General features: G+C 42.5%; 1 protein-coding gene across 3 annotated transcripts in view; it reads left to right on the forward strand.

The window, feature by feature from the left end:
- The first annotated feature begins 8,284 nt into the window (after nt 1–8,284).
- Nucleotides 8,285–14,763, forward strand: part of plxnb2b (plexin b2b) — a 150,692-nt gene continuing 144,213 nt past the window's right edge. For 2 of the 3 annotated variants that reach the window (XM_055029022.1, XM_055028995.1), the window contains exon 1: nt 8,285–9,558. The gene's annotated coding sequence lies outside the window, so the exon portion shown is untranslated. Of the gene's footprint in view, nt 9,559–13,077; nt 13,141–14,763 lie in introns of all 3 variants that reach the window. The other variant, XM_055029003.1, reaches the window with a different exon arrangement.

Below are 14,763 nucleotides of genomic sequence, written 5' to 3' on the forward strand. Positions count from 1 at the left end.
GACGCACAGACGTGAGCGGAGGGGTAGTCAAGTTGCTGCATATCAGTTTAACTTACGGTTTCGTGACCAGCTCAAAGTACTATCGTATTTGCTTCTTTACTCAAAAACATTGGCCATTTTATGGGTCCAGTGGATCAAAATTAACCGCATTCTTTTTGTTTTATTGATAATCTCATTTTAAAACTGTGGATCTTGGCGCGGTGCATTCTGGGTCCAAACGTATATACCGTAAGTGTTGAACTGATGCGATATTTTTTTCATCTCACCATCAAAACACCAATTATCTCGCACTTAGCTTGACAAGCGAGCTTGACAAGCGAGCTAAGCGTTGTGTTTATAACCCAAAAGCTTTGAAATTCTCAAATTCTCACATATTGTTCTCAAAAATGCTATATTATGGTATGACCACCAGATGGCAGCGTAGGCAAGAGCAAAGCTAGTCTTAAATACTGCTTCCAGAATGCAGTGTTGGTGCATCGACACCAGATGGCAGACTGGAATGAGAATAAAGCTGGTCTTCTTTCACCGTTCACTACAACAAAACCACTTTTGCATCCCATTTTATCAACCTGTTGTAAGGTTCGACACTTCTGCTTAGTAATCCCTTTCCTACTAACTAATCCCAGCATTGTTATTAATCCAAACATACATTTATATTCATTTATATTCAAAGTGCTTAATACATAAAGGCAAAAATTGCACACTCATGTTCAAGGAAATATGTCCCTCGTGCATTAATATTCAGATTAATGTTTCCTGGCAAATTGCACTTTTCCCACAAGCTATTTTTTTTTCTTTTTTTATATTACACACGATCAAAGCAGTTTTTCCAAATTGTTGTGAAAAAGATTCAACAACTTTGAGCTCGAAGAAAACTGAAGCAGCTGTCAAGCATGGTAGCGACGCCATCAAGGCGACGGTCAGATTCGCTAACACCGGCCCTGCTGCCCTGCACAACAGAATTGCATTTCCTGTGAAAATGCAAGGCAGATGCTGTAAGCTGAATGTTGTTGGTGAAAACCGATGGCAGAATAAATTGAAGTCAATTGCATAAAACTTTGCAGAAAAGCAAGAGATAGGCAAAATGCATACGGAAAAACTGCTGAAGATGATTGAAATCCCCGTGTGAATACCTACAGCGTTCACACCAATGATAGCTTCACGTCAAGTAAACATCCAGACAGTGGAAATGTAAACAATACTGGCTTTTCAAACAACACAAAAATCCTAAAACACGTCAAAGCAACTAACACAACAGCCTTCTCCTAGCTGGCTACAAACAGTGAGCAGGTTCTCTCCAATTTAAGAAATGTTTAATTTAAACATCTGTGCAGGTGTTGGTATGTTTGAACCTGTTTTTATGATTTTGAATCTGTGCGAAGTGGACAAATTAAGATTTCCCCCCAGCCCTCACATATCGTATGTATATCGTATCACCTACAGTTCAAATGACCAGAGGATCCAAAGCAATATAACATTCATGCGAATGATAAGCATTCACATGCTGACTGCGGCTGCAGGTGTCCTTCTATACATATACTGAAATCCGGTCTTAAGCCCTTTGTAACGGCCTGAGCCTTTTACATGCACCGTGTTCGACGCGACCAGTAATTTCACTCTGTGGATATTAGAAACCTATTCACTTGTTGTGAAGCTTCAGTGGTATAACGTAGGTGCTTTTGGGTGCTCGGCAGATAAGCGTTGCTGTGCCAGGTGTTAAAGCCGCCTGAGCTGACACATTAGACAGGGATTTGCCCGTGCCAGAATGTCAGGCCAATGAGGCTCATAGAGGTAGGCTTGGATCACTGTCAGGGACAGGTAAGTACGCAGATAAGGGGATTACACTATGTTTGCGCCGAGTAATCTCAAATGAATCCCGCCAGCTTCTGTTTCATCCTCAGTCTGGAACGCACAAATTTCTCTTTTCTCAACCCAAGGAGCGCGCCACATCAGCAAAGTTTAATTCATAAAAACCAGCCTTTTATCCACGCTTAAAGTGCATTTGAGGGCATTTTGGGTTATGGTCACCTAATGACCTTGACAGTAATAATCTCCCCTTATTTTCCTAGAGACATAATTGCTTTTCAGCCGCATTCAATTTCTTTTTATCAGCAGCTCTGCCCTCTCCGTGCAGGTCTCGTAATAATCTGGGCCCTGCCATTTTTTATTGTGGTGCTGTTACATAAAGCTAAAAACTGACCTGTTGAACAATTAGGACTTTTTAGGAGTGGTTTAAAGCTGATGTGTCACACTCTTGTCATTGTCCTGTCCATCTTTAAAAGCTTTGTAAGTAGGGTCTGTTTGGGGGAACAAGAAAGACATCTGCTAAATCCAGTGACCTGGCCATCCTGATCTCCTGTCTAATCACACATTGACAGATCTCATCACGGGCTCGGTATCTCCGTCCTATCTCGGATCGGCAGACGAAATGGACGCCGCACGCTCGTTAAGAGCGTGTGAGTGAAAGCAGGCGTGTTTGGGCTTTTAGCCCGGACGCGAAGAGGGTCATTTTGTAATCTGGTCTGCTTCAGATCAAGGCCGTGTAAAAGATGGTTAGCTATGTTAAAAGTCTCTTTGTCTCTCTGGACTGGGCCCACCTGGAGACGATAAAGCTGTGATTAGATTGTGTTAAGAGCAGGAGGAGGAAAAACAATGACGTTTTTGTTTTAAGCTCGGGTGAAATGACAGAGTGTGAGCGAACATCTGATAAGAGAGGGACAAACGCAGCCCGCTTGTGCCTGCGCGGTTTCTGCCTGAAACCTTGGGGTCAAAAAGTCACACTCTTCTGGTGTTTTACTGGTCCACGAAGTTTCCCGCCCCATATTTATTGCGGTACACCTCCAGACGTCATTCTACTCGTTCAAATGCCACTCTTTCCGCCCAACACGTGCAGACTGTTCACAACAACCCACACACTGCTGCCACCCTGCTATTCCCAGCTTGTAGTTTTTTCCCAGACTGAGTCAAGAGCGACACCATAAGCCCGTCTGCCCGCTTTATGCCAAACCTGATGCCTCCTTGCCGCACGTGGCCTTTGCCAAGTATGTAAGCCTTTCCACGCATTTCCACAGCTAGGTTAAAGTCCCTCTCTCCATTTCCACGCATCTGAAATAGCTTCTAAGTCGTCCAGCTGGAGGTGCTCTCCGCTCAGTTAGAAAGCAAGTCGTGTGAGGGTGTTGCCTCCCCCACTTACTCCCTCGTCAGTCTGTCTCCGCACCTCCATCAGCACCCCCACCAGCACCCCCACAACAAGTCCCCGTGTCTGTGAACTGCTCCATCTGCTGACCTTGCAGTTCGCGGTCTGCCTCCGTCGCGTATCTTGGCAGACCTCCGGTTTGATACGATAAAATTAGCGAAACCGATAATACAGAAGTTACATCACTCTCTTGAGCTGTTTCTCATTTTTGTCACTTTGCAGCCACAAACCCGAGAGCATCAAAGTGGGATTTTATGTGACAAGGGCACATATGGTAGCAGAGGACAAGGACACATACATACTTTTAAACCTTTCTGTCCAAATAAAAGTCTGACGTGTTTCTGTTCATCCCCATTTTGTCGACAATTTGTAAGGATATCCTTTGCTTGTCTTTCGGTGTTTGTCAATTGACTTTCAACATCCAGATATGAACATTTTTAACTGTTACTTGCAAATTAGTTGGAGCTGAGTCAGACTGGACAGACATCAATTTTAAATCCTCCCAATCCAGATTAACAGCTGGATTTATGTCTGGGTTTTAACTTGTCTGTTTATGTCTGGGTAATCAATTTCCACATTCTTGCTGCCTCTTAAATGCCATCCCCCCCACACTTTAAGCAGGATTTCTTGTAGCTAGCTTTTTTTTATTCTTTTTGTCCCTCAGCCAGAAAGATTGTATTTGTGATGTTTTGAGTAGCTGACTAAAATTTAGGAAGTTAAAAGTTTCTCCCACTTGAGTTTACGATCTCTCTTGGCTCTTCTATAGACATATTTGTGTGAAAGACTAAGCCTTGTTAACATGTAAGCTATTTGACACACTTTGATCGTCTGGTAATCCATTTCATGGTATTGCATAAGTTTCCAAAGAAAGCAAAAAAAAAAAAAAAAAAAAAAAAAAGTACATTTAAGTGCAACAACATTTGTTGTTTGTCTTGTACAGTTTATGGGAAGTCCTACCTCAAAATATTTGATTTTATTGACACGTGTTTGCAAATTGTTATGAATTTGTACTTGTTTGTGTCCAAGAGCTACGTTTGATGTCAAACTTTGTAAATATATAAATGCTGTTCTAAAAGGATGTAGTAATTTGTCTTTTTACACGCAGAGTGATTAAACAAGACAAAGGATAATAAAAGGATGACTTTATTTACCTGTTTGTCTTTTTTTTAAATGTTTTTTTAAGAAAGATGCAATACTGGATTTGGGCAACAGAGGGCAGTCTGTCCTTGTGGCAAACATAGTGAACTATGAACCTTGAATGTGTTATGACCACTACATCATCACGGACACCTGGAAGACTGCATCAGAAATGAGGTCATATAATGTGTTGATAGTCAAATACTTTAGTGCCTGGACCAGCTGAGGGACACTGTGTGAATAATGGCTGTGTTTGACACCGGCATAATAGCAGCGGATCATCACTATTCGAGCAACATAAAGGGACGCTGCAGGCAGGTGTAGGGGCATTGATCAAAGTGTCATCAGGATATCTAATAGAACAAAGTAAAACTCTGTTCCACTCCAGTGAATTTAAAGAGCCTGGGCTTGGCCTTTCTTTGCTACCCAGACTCCCCTGGGCTAACATGCTCAGAGATCCAGCAGCCTCATTACTCTTTAGACAAACAGATTTGGACATATTGAACTCAGACCCAAAACAACCCGGCTGTGTGCCGCCACTTTCCACTCTCCAGGCCCTATGTGTGATAGGAGGGTGTTTGTCTCTCTCACTCTGTCTCTGGCTGTCTGTTTGCCTGACACTTGTCTGGCTTGGCCTACTTTCGTCTTGATCTCATCAGTCAGTGTGAAGACCTGCGAAGGCCATCTTCCCCATCTTGCTCTGTGAATCCCCGCCAGCTCAGTGCCTGTGTCAGCAGTTAGGGACTGACTCAAAAGCCCACGCAGTCTCTAGTGTTTGCTCCGGGGCCCACAAGGCAAAGGCAGCACTTCTCCTTCAATTCAGCAGACAGGCTCGTTTGCATGCTCATAAATCACTCAGAAAATCTGACACTGAGCCACGCATTAAGACTTGCCACAGTTGGAAAACTCAAAGAGCCAATTTTTCTTTTTTTTTTACATTATGAGAAAAATGCTCTAATCAAGGAAAATCATTCAGATAATCCTACGGAGCGGGTGTCCTTTAAGACAGTTATTCTGCAAGTACTACCTCGCTGAATGCCAAGGTTTCATTACTCTAACATTCAGACAGGTATGTTAAACTGGAAACACGGCATGACTTGTCATTTTTCTATTTTTCTTGTGTTGCTGGGCATGGATTTAATTTCTACTTAGAACTTACATTTTTTTATTGTCTTTCAAAGTAAAACACTGAACAGGAAAGTCCTGTTAAGTAAAAATTTTTGGTTTCTCATCAATCCGAAAATCGAGCTGCAATGTAAACCACAGCAGTAACTGTAGTGGTAAACTGTCAGTAGCTTGGTTGCTAAAGTCCTTTTTAACACACGAGCTACGTTAGTGTTTGAACACATACATTAAAAAGAAATAACAGTTTTTAGCTATTGCTGGTGATGGAAGTTAGCTTGTCACTGAGCCCGGTAATTAGCACGTCCCCTCCGTCCTCAAGCTTTTTATTACCCATTTACGCGCCAATAAATCACTCAAAAATCTGACACCGAGCCCCGCACTGAGACACGTCACAATTTGAAAACTCACAGTGCCAATTTTTATGAAAAAATAAAAAATAAAATAAATTACTTTAACTGGGGAAAATAATTCATACACTACTACAGAGTCAGTGTGCTTTAATCCTGTTGTTCTCAAATCCTTTGTAACATGTTCCACCACAGTGATATTCTACATTACCACAGTTTATGGTGGAGATATAGCAAATGGTTTAAATATCTGCCACTATACTTTATCACAGCACAACTTAAAAATGCTCAACTGCTTTTTGAAAGGCTTGGCTGTATTACATTTTCACTCAGAAATTACAATGGCCAGGTTCCAAATTGAAACATTCAAGAGGATTTTCTCCAAATTCAGCTGTTGAAGTTAAAAGGACGACAAAGATAAAATGTGGGTTTCAGTATAGTGCTTGCTGCCATTCTTAGCTGTTGTTTACATTTATTTTTATGGTTTGGATACATTAATTTTTTTCTACAAACAGTACAATACAAGCTGTGTAATGACAATGTGGGAAACAAGCAATTCCATCGTTTATGCTGAAAGTGGACTCTGGTGTTTATCTGAATGATGATGGTCTATTAAGAGAAGGTGGTTGGAAGATTCTGAAATGTTGTTGATGGTGTGTGTGTGTGTGTGTGTGTGTGTGTGTGTGTGTGTGTGTGTGAGCGCACTATCACCAAAAGTGCATCTTAGGAACAAAATAATTGTATTTTGTTTCGGTAAAGTGACGAGCCACCAGCTCTGGTTCCTTGTTTACTGTTGTCAACATTTTACTGGCGCTTGTGTTGTTTTCTAGTTCCTGCTTAAAGTAAACGTCGCTGTGCTTCAACAACTAATCATTTTGGTTGCTTTTTAGTTCTTATTTTCCATTATAAGTGGTTTGTATCAGAATTTACTCTAAGGTGTCCCATCAGTGGTACTTATACAAAGGAACCTTGTTGTTTTTATTTTGTTTTTCAAAATGTGGTCATCAGCACACAATCTATAATCCTACTTTTTGTTCTTTGCAGCTTGAGCTTTCCACAAAACTCTGAAAAAGGAGACTAAAAATGACGTGAACATATGGCTCATTCAAAAGCCGTTAAGTATTCACAGCTTATAAAAACTGAAGAGCTCCAAAATTATAGCTACTCCTTCTGATTAACGATTCAGCAGTCGAGGTACAGAGCACACACAAATAATTTGCGTTATTCAGACCGCTAAACCTTCTCTTGTGAGGACCCCGGCACATGGGGCTATGTGAAATGTAAATGAATGAAGAGGGTTGGTTTGGAAAAGTATTTTTAAACCAAACAGTTTCCCCCAGAAGGGCATTAATCACCACCGATTTATTTGGAATAAAAGCGGCGTGTGTGTATGCTTCCTTGTTTACGTACCAAGAAAAGTGCAATTAACATCATTACACCCAGTCACCTAAAATACAACATATGTGTATAGTTTATAGTGACAGCTAATTTCCCATTACTGTCAGTTTGTTTTAAGGCGAGTCGACGCTTCTGTTGCTGCCAGGACAACAAAATGGAAACTTGCTGGATGATTCAGACAAGATCACCATGTGACAACCGTTATGTCTTCCCTTGCAAAGCTGAAAGACCTCGCTGTCAGCAGCCTCCACTGGCAACTGGTTTATATCCATCCAAAGCAATACACACTAGAAAGCTGTCCAGAGTGATTCCTGTTGATTATCCCAGAGTACCATGAGATTGTCACTGGATAGACACAGGCTGACTCTGGAGTGTATTTTTCTATGCTAGTTATGAGAGGCTGTAAGCACGTGCAGCAAAATATCCGAGGTCATGACCTCAAGCTTGCAAGTGGAGAAAGTAGCACAAGGACCTGACATGGGGCTTTTACTCTGTTACTCCACGATCCAATAATAATCTTGACTAACCTATTGTATTCTAATGGGAACAAAAATGCATAATGATCATCAGGCTGTGAATAAAATCTTAGCTTATTCAAAAAGCTTTGTCTGCAGGCAAAACGTGAGGAATGGAAATAACTATATGTCAGTGGAACAGTATTTCATATGCACAATTCAATACCTGCATTAACCTTTTTTTATGCATCCAACATTTTGACATGAGGACAAAAAACATGTAGGATAAGTACAGTTATGAGAGCTCAATTTAAATCAACCTCTTTGGATTTGTTACAAAGCTTTGTGCTTATGCACACTGCTAACTGTAAAATTTACTGCTATGCTTACGTCTGTGAAGTTTGTATATATGTATCAGTATCTACAGCTTTCACATTTCCCTGTACTTGATAAGACTTCATTGGAGACGCTCTGAACAGGGAACAAAGTGGTGTAATGAAAGGGTTCGCAATAAGCAAAGCTTATGTCAAATGACATCAAACTACCTGGAAGGCAGCACTTTCAAACCTTTAATTTTCTCATACATTGAGTCGTCCAGCTCAGAATACAAAATACACACAAAAACTCACCCACACACGCACACATATAGCGCATAAATAATCATTTCCGAACAGACGAGCCTTCTGAACTTGCATAAGGCAGATCCTGGTCAGGAAAAACCCAAAAGGACAACACCCAGTGTAACAGATTGTAAATTTAGCTTGCTCGTTTTCTGTACACAGAGTGAAGAGTGAAGGTTCAGTTCCTATGGGATCCAAACAAGGTTTGTCCGAAACATATGGATCAACGCAATCTCTCAGTTTTAATTTGTCACACCAGATATTTATTTGTCTTGAATATCGTTCGCAGTTTTTTATTGTTTTCTAAATTCATCAAGCTTTCACACTGGATAGAGGAAAAATAAATATTTATATATATATTTACCGGACGCTGGCACCGCCAGCTGAATTGTGGAGGTTAAGTAAAAGCTATTACTTTTCATAATGAACGCGAGGCTTTATTGCTTGAAGTGACCTGGAAACGCCCCCACAGAAAGCTGAATCCGCTGTAGCACTTTGGGAGCCACAGCGCGGGGCTTGCCTTGCCTGCCTCCGTACCGCTGCCTTTCCCTACCCGCGGAACTATTTTCTATGTGCGCGTGTGTCGGCGAGCAGGAGACACAACTTGTAGCCTTCTCCCCGTTTCCTCCGCACACCATGCGGATTCGCCTTCAGCGTGCGTTGGAGTAAGTGAGAGGGAGGGGGGGGACACTTCTTTCCCCCGTTGTCGCCGTCGTCTGTTCTCGACCCCCCTGCGCGCGCTCCTCTCCAACCCTCCCAACCAACCAGCCTGTCCGCTTGGCTTCCTCCTCGTCCTCCCTCCGCTCTGTAGACCGCAAACCTCCCGGGCTCCGGAACGCGATGAGGGTCAGGACGAATGCGTGAGAGTCACATCCCACAGGTGTGTTGCCGCCTCTGCGAACCGTGCCTCTAGGCTCTGGTCCGAGGCGCGCGCGCGCATACCTGGAAATTACCATGTGACTCTGCACCTGGGCGTGGAGAAAGTCCTCTTATTCCAACCGGAGACTCTTTTGTTGAGGAGTTGACCGCGCCGTCTCCAAACGCAGCGACTGTTTGGTCAAACGGCTTGACCCGGGTTTTGGCTGCTCTTTCCCCCCACCTCTCCATTCCAGCGGAATAGTGCCTTTCCCCCCCCAGACCCACTCACAGGACGCGAGACGAGATGTAAAACTTCCTTTACGGACATTTCTCTAAATAAAAGTCGCCAGATTTCGTCGGAGGGATTCTTCGCTTGGCTCTCTGGACTGTTTGTGGAACTCCTCCGCTCTTTCACCTTCAAGGTGAGTTCCGAGAAAAGCTCGCCAGCGCTGTTGTTTTCATCCCCTCTTTGACTTCGTATGGATTTCGGTCTCTGTTAAGTGAGAGCGTGAACACAACTTCAATGCCAGTGAGCGTTAGGAGACAGGGAAGCCCAGGAATGTCGCTACACTTCAATGACCCCTTCGTTTTAGTGCTGTCTCAAAAGTGGCTGCGGATCAGTTCGCTCCTTCGCTGTTTCGTACCAGTGTGCGAACCGTGTTCTTGATCATTGCGTATCAATTACTTCTTATTGCTGGTAGTGTTTCTATTTATTCTTTTTGTGGAAATAAGTATTCACAAGTACTCAACTGTCTCATATAGTGAAATTAAATGCATGTTAGTTTCTGAAGATACTATCTCGGCATGATTCAAAAATAAAGAATCCCACCTTTCTCAAAGACCATAATTACAGGCTATAACAACATTAATGCGTTCCTACAACTATATTGCATCCATCTTCGCTGTCAGTCCCCAGAGTCTACCCCAAATGCTCTCTTGCAATTGACAGCTTTGGTCAGTGTTGCAAAAGTTTTAAAAGTAAGTTAGTTTATTGAGTCTTGTGGATTCTTTGCCAACTCTTGTCAGCCGAAATAAATGTTTTGATGAAGACGGGCAGCTGTGGGTAAGGGTTTGAAAAACAAAAAGTTGCAGATGCACACATATTCAGAGGATACATTCCAGACCTCAGCTCAGAAACTTCTTGACACAAAGGTTGAAGTCGCCAATAACTCTCTGAGGACATGTGCTGCTGCAGACAGGACTATATTGTGTCATGTACCCAGGGTTAAATAAGTTCAGTGAATGTTGTTCTGATGAATTTGCAGACAAAATAGAACGTAGAAAGCCAATAAAGCATTTTCAAAGATTGTTTTCCAGTCTACTGCTTACATCTGGGAGGTCTTTGATCAGGTCACTGGTTATGCTTCTAGCGCCGTTTTAGACCTTATGAAATACGAGATTACGACCTCTGAGCAAACTAAAATGACCCCCTGCATAGTATCCGTCATAGTCAAATAACTCCAGTTCTGTCCTGTTGATTATAAACAGATTATAAAGATTTATGAGCAATCACCAGTTGTCAAAGAGTGTATAAAATAGAACTGGGGTCTCACAAATTAGATATACCCACAAGCTGTCAAAAACTAAGGTATGAAAAGACCAAATCTGTAAGTGTGAAACAACTAAATGGGCAATATGACTATCATCCCTTCAAGGCTCAAATCCTACAGGCAGTAGTCTGTTTGATGAAGGCAAAAAACCTTGTGAAAACAAGCATGCCTTGTTCCCAACCTGAACACAATCCTTACCATGAAACACACCAGTAACGCTGTGCTGCATACCTAAATGTTTTTTTTTTTAAAAAGTCCTTTTGTACACAAGTAATGAGCTGTGTCATTGTAGTTCTTCACAGTTGCACTCATGACTGTCTGGGTGAAAACTTGTTCGACTGTTCTCAGACTCAACAGCTGATTGATGGTACAAGGGGAGGGAATAAAGGTCCCTGAAGACATGTGCTTCCCTAAAACCATTCATTTAACGTCAGATGCACTACAGCCACGGCATCTGCCCAGTCACCTCACAAGGGGCCATCTGTCCCTGCGCGATCGGCAATTTCGGTGAGAAATGGGCACGTGAGCCGCGTTCCTCACCTCTGGACAGGCGAGCCGTACATCAGCATCCGAGAGCACAGACGTAGTAGAGAGCCATGCCTCATGTTTGCTTTTTCTCTTTACTCTGTATCCGCTCTGTCTTGTCTCTCTTGTGGAGTACAAGGGAACAGAGGCACTATTGATGTCCCTGTTGAATCTCAAATGCTGTTCTTGCCAGTCTGTATCTCTCAGTCCCTGGTGCAGCCCTCAGAAAACCACTGTACTGCCTTGTTGCCCTGTTTAAATCGTCTTTTTTTTAATATCATCATCCAGACGTGCCGACTGTACGCGGGGTGATCTACCTCCTGGAGATTGTTCCAATTAAATAACTTCATGCAAACAGACTCATAGTGGGAATGGATTAGCGCAGGAAGGGGTTGTGTGGAAGCCGGAAAGGTGGCTGCCGGTGTCTGGAAGGGGGTTCAAGCAGGGGGTCAGCCTCCAGTTTCTTCCTCGCACCGGGAGAGACACCATCTGGTCACACAGAGATGAACGCAAGCAGTTTTGAAAAGTAACCCCCTCTTCCTCCTCCCCACCTCTGTTTAGTGTGTCTTTCTCTTTCTCCGTGCCCCACAATGCTTCATTCAGTGTTTATCTCTTCTGCTCTGAATAAATAGAGACACCTTATCTGTGCAGAGGAGAGTGTGATAAATGTCTTCTCCCGCTTCCCCACAAGGGTGAAGAAGACGGGCGTACCACACTGCTTCATCATAGATGCTCTTTTCAGGACAGGGGGATGAGAGACGTTTTTCATTCAGGTCATGCAAGGGGTTTCAGGAGTCTGCAAAACAATTCCCAAAGCACAGACTCATACCCTTTTAATGCAAGGGAAACGGGAAAACAAATCGAGCATTTCTGAGTTTTCTTCGCCTTCAACCTCTCTCCCTTTGGGTAAAAGGCTGCTGGATCTGGAATTAAACTTTCAGGTGAAATGTAGCATGGAGTAGCTTACAAAAGTTCTCGTGCCAGGTGTACATTTTCAGATTTGCTGCATTTTTATACTTTAGTGTGATGTAATGTAATGTTAAAGATCAAAGGAAAATGTTGCTTTATTTTGAAGCAACATTGTGTCTTTTGCCCATTTTTCCTCGCAAAGCATCTCCTGGTCAGTCAAATAAGGTCTGCAAATTGCAATTATCCCTTGACACAGATTCTGTGTTGCCACTCTTGAAAACAGCCCAGATTTGAGGAGAGCAGAACTAATAGTTGTAATATTAAGATATTGTCCTGATTTAGCAGTGGGTCCCTGCAGCTCCTCCAGAGTTACTAAGGGCCTCCTTGTTTGGCCCATCAGTATGCTATAGAGAGAGAGGTCTGGTCTAGGAAGGTTTGTTTTTTTGCCGCACTCCTCTTGTATTTCAGATGATAATGTTTACAAACCAATATTCAGTTACAAACCTCTTCGGATTCACAGAACAGCTGTATTTATACTGATTATGTGAGACACTGGAATCTACTCATAGGTGATTTAGAAAAAATATGAGGAGCATTCAGTTATGTTCAGTTTTATTTAGGATATCTGAGTAAAGAAGGCTCAGTGCAAATCACATCATACTGTTCAAGTTTTATTGTGAATAATCAGGAATATTATACATCCCCATGTATAATATTCCTTTCACTTGATTATCAAATGCTGCTCTGCGTTGAAGATTGTGGTTGTAATATGAGCAAAGTGTAAAATGTTTCAGGGGGTATGAAGACTTTTTTCCTAAGGCACTGTAACTACCTCTGGACTACTTATGAACAGATTTATTTATTTCTTTACATCAAAGGTTGCTTAGATGCTGTCTTTTCTTACGGGATTTGGAGTGGGCTAAAGTTTTAAATTCTTTCGTCTCTGTTTTTTCACAGAGCGTTGACTGTCTCCTGAATGCATGCGGCCTATTCTGGGACTTGGTAGCATTTTTTTTTGAGGTCAGATGCATTCATATTCATCCACTGTCTCTTTTGTTTCCTTTGCCACGGATTACAGACTCCTGTCATTTTCATTTGGAAAATAAAGCCTTAATCCTCATAAACAACGAGCAATCCCTTCTCTCTTGTCCATTGCACACAGGCAGGAACAAAGCACTGGACAAGCAGAGACATGACAAGCGTTTCCATCATTGTTGAGGGCCACTGGTTCTTTTTCAACTGGCAAATAAGCCTCCCTTTATGGTCCTTTCTAGACATCATAATCTAAATTATTACTGCATTGCTTTACCTCTTCAGATCTAATTCACGATATTGTGTGGTATTTCTCCCCTTTGTCGAGTCGACTTTCTACATTTACTGAGCATAAAACAGGTGTGGTGCAAACGGGATGTGCATGTGTGCTACATTGTTCCTCTTGCTTTCCTTATGTACACATTGCTTTCAGGGGAGTGTGGGCTGATGCTTGAAGGGTGTGTCAGCCTGGCATTAGGCTGCTGAAAGATGGGGGGGACTTCAGATTTCCTTTAAATTGGAGATAGACCTGTCTTTTCATGTTAAAGGATTATCCGGTGGTGAAGGAGGCGCCACGCTAAGGTGGATTTCTGATCTTATCTCCACTGGATTTTACTGCTGCCACCCTTGCCCTTGGAAATGAAGGTCTTGTCCTGAACTGTCCCTTAGGGTTTTTTTGTTTTTTTTTTTTTTACAGCTGCCTCTCATTCTGATGTGATGCATGCACTTCACACAACTAAACACCCGCTACCCTTTCCACTCAGCACGTTTCCTGTCCTCTCATGCACTTGAGATCAGAGTAAACAAAGCAGATGTACGACAGATCTAGGAGTTGTGATTGTGTTAATTCTCATCTCAAGTCCCCTAGCGCCAGACTGTGAATTTGGCATTGTGTCAGAGGAGCCTGGCACTTCTTTGCAACGTCAAACATCAGCAGCAGATGAAGTTCGCTTTAAGGCCCAGTAGCCTTTGCAGCTGAAGGGTCAAACGCAGCTCAATGTGTTTTACTTTTGCTGCTAAAACTACCAAGGCACTTTCACAATTCAAGCTGTTTTATCCCCATGTCTACCAGAAACCGCACAGCTCAGTCAACCCGTCATAGTTGTCAACTCACAGTGGTTTTTCTTGCTTCCCTGTTCCCCACCTTTGAGCTACAGTTACTCCCCCTTCCTCTGCTGGAGCATGAGTAAGAGAAACATAATGAATCTTGAAAATACCTTTCTGAAAAAGCCAAATGAATCACCTGGGGAAAGAGCTGCCTTAATTGCTGTTAGAGGGGAAAAAAACAAACTTCTTTAAAATGAAAGACTGAACAGGAGCATTTGTTTGGTGTGTTTATGACAAAATAATCTTAGAGACTTTTGAGTCGGGCTGTTTGTGGCTGATGCAGAGTTTTCCCTTTTGTGACGTCTGACCTGGCTCAATCACCAATTATTAAAAGAAAAATTGTCCAATTTGGGTCGCTGGCCAGTTGTTTGGGGCATCAGTCATTGTCATGGCTGTGAGAAGGACTCTTTGTGAACAGCAGTATGGACCGTCGCCAGCAGTGAAGACTGAAACCCAATGATAGAAACAGTAAACAAACATTTGCCTCAGTGCGCCTCCTCTGAG

The sequence above is a fragment of the Poeciliopsis prolifica genome, unplaced genomic scaffold (assembly GCF_027474105.1).
Source record: "Poeciliopsis prolifica strain line A6 unplaced genomic scaffold, Auburn_PproV2 SCAFFOLD001, whole genome shotgun sequence".
In the NCBI taxonomy this organism is placed as follows: domain Eukaryota; kingdom Metazoa; phylum Chordata; class Actinopteri; order Cyprinodontiformes; family Poeciliidae; genus Poeciliopsis; species Poeciliopsis prolifica.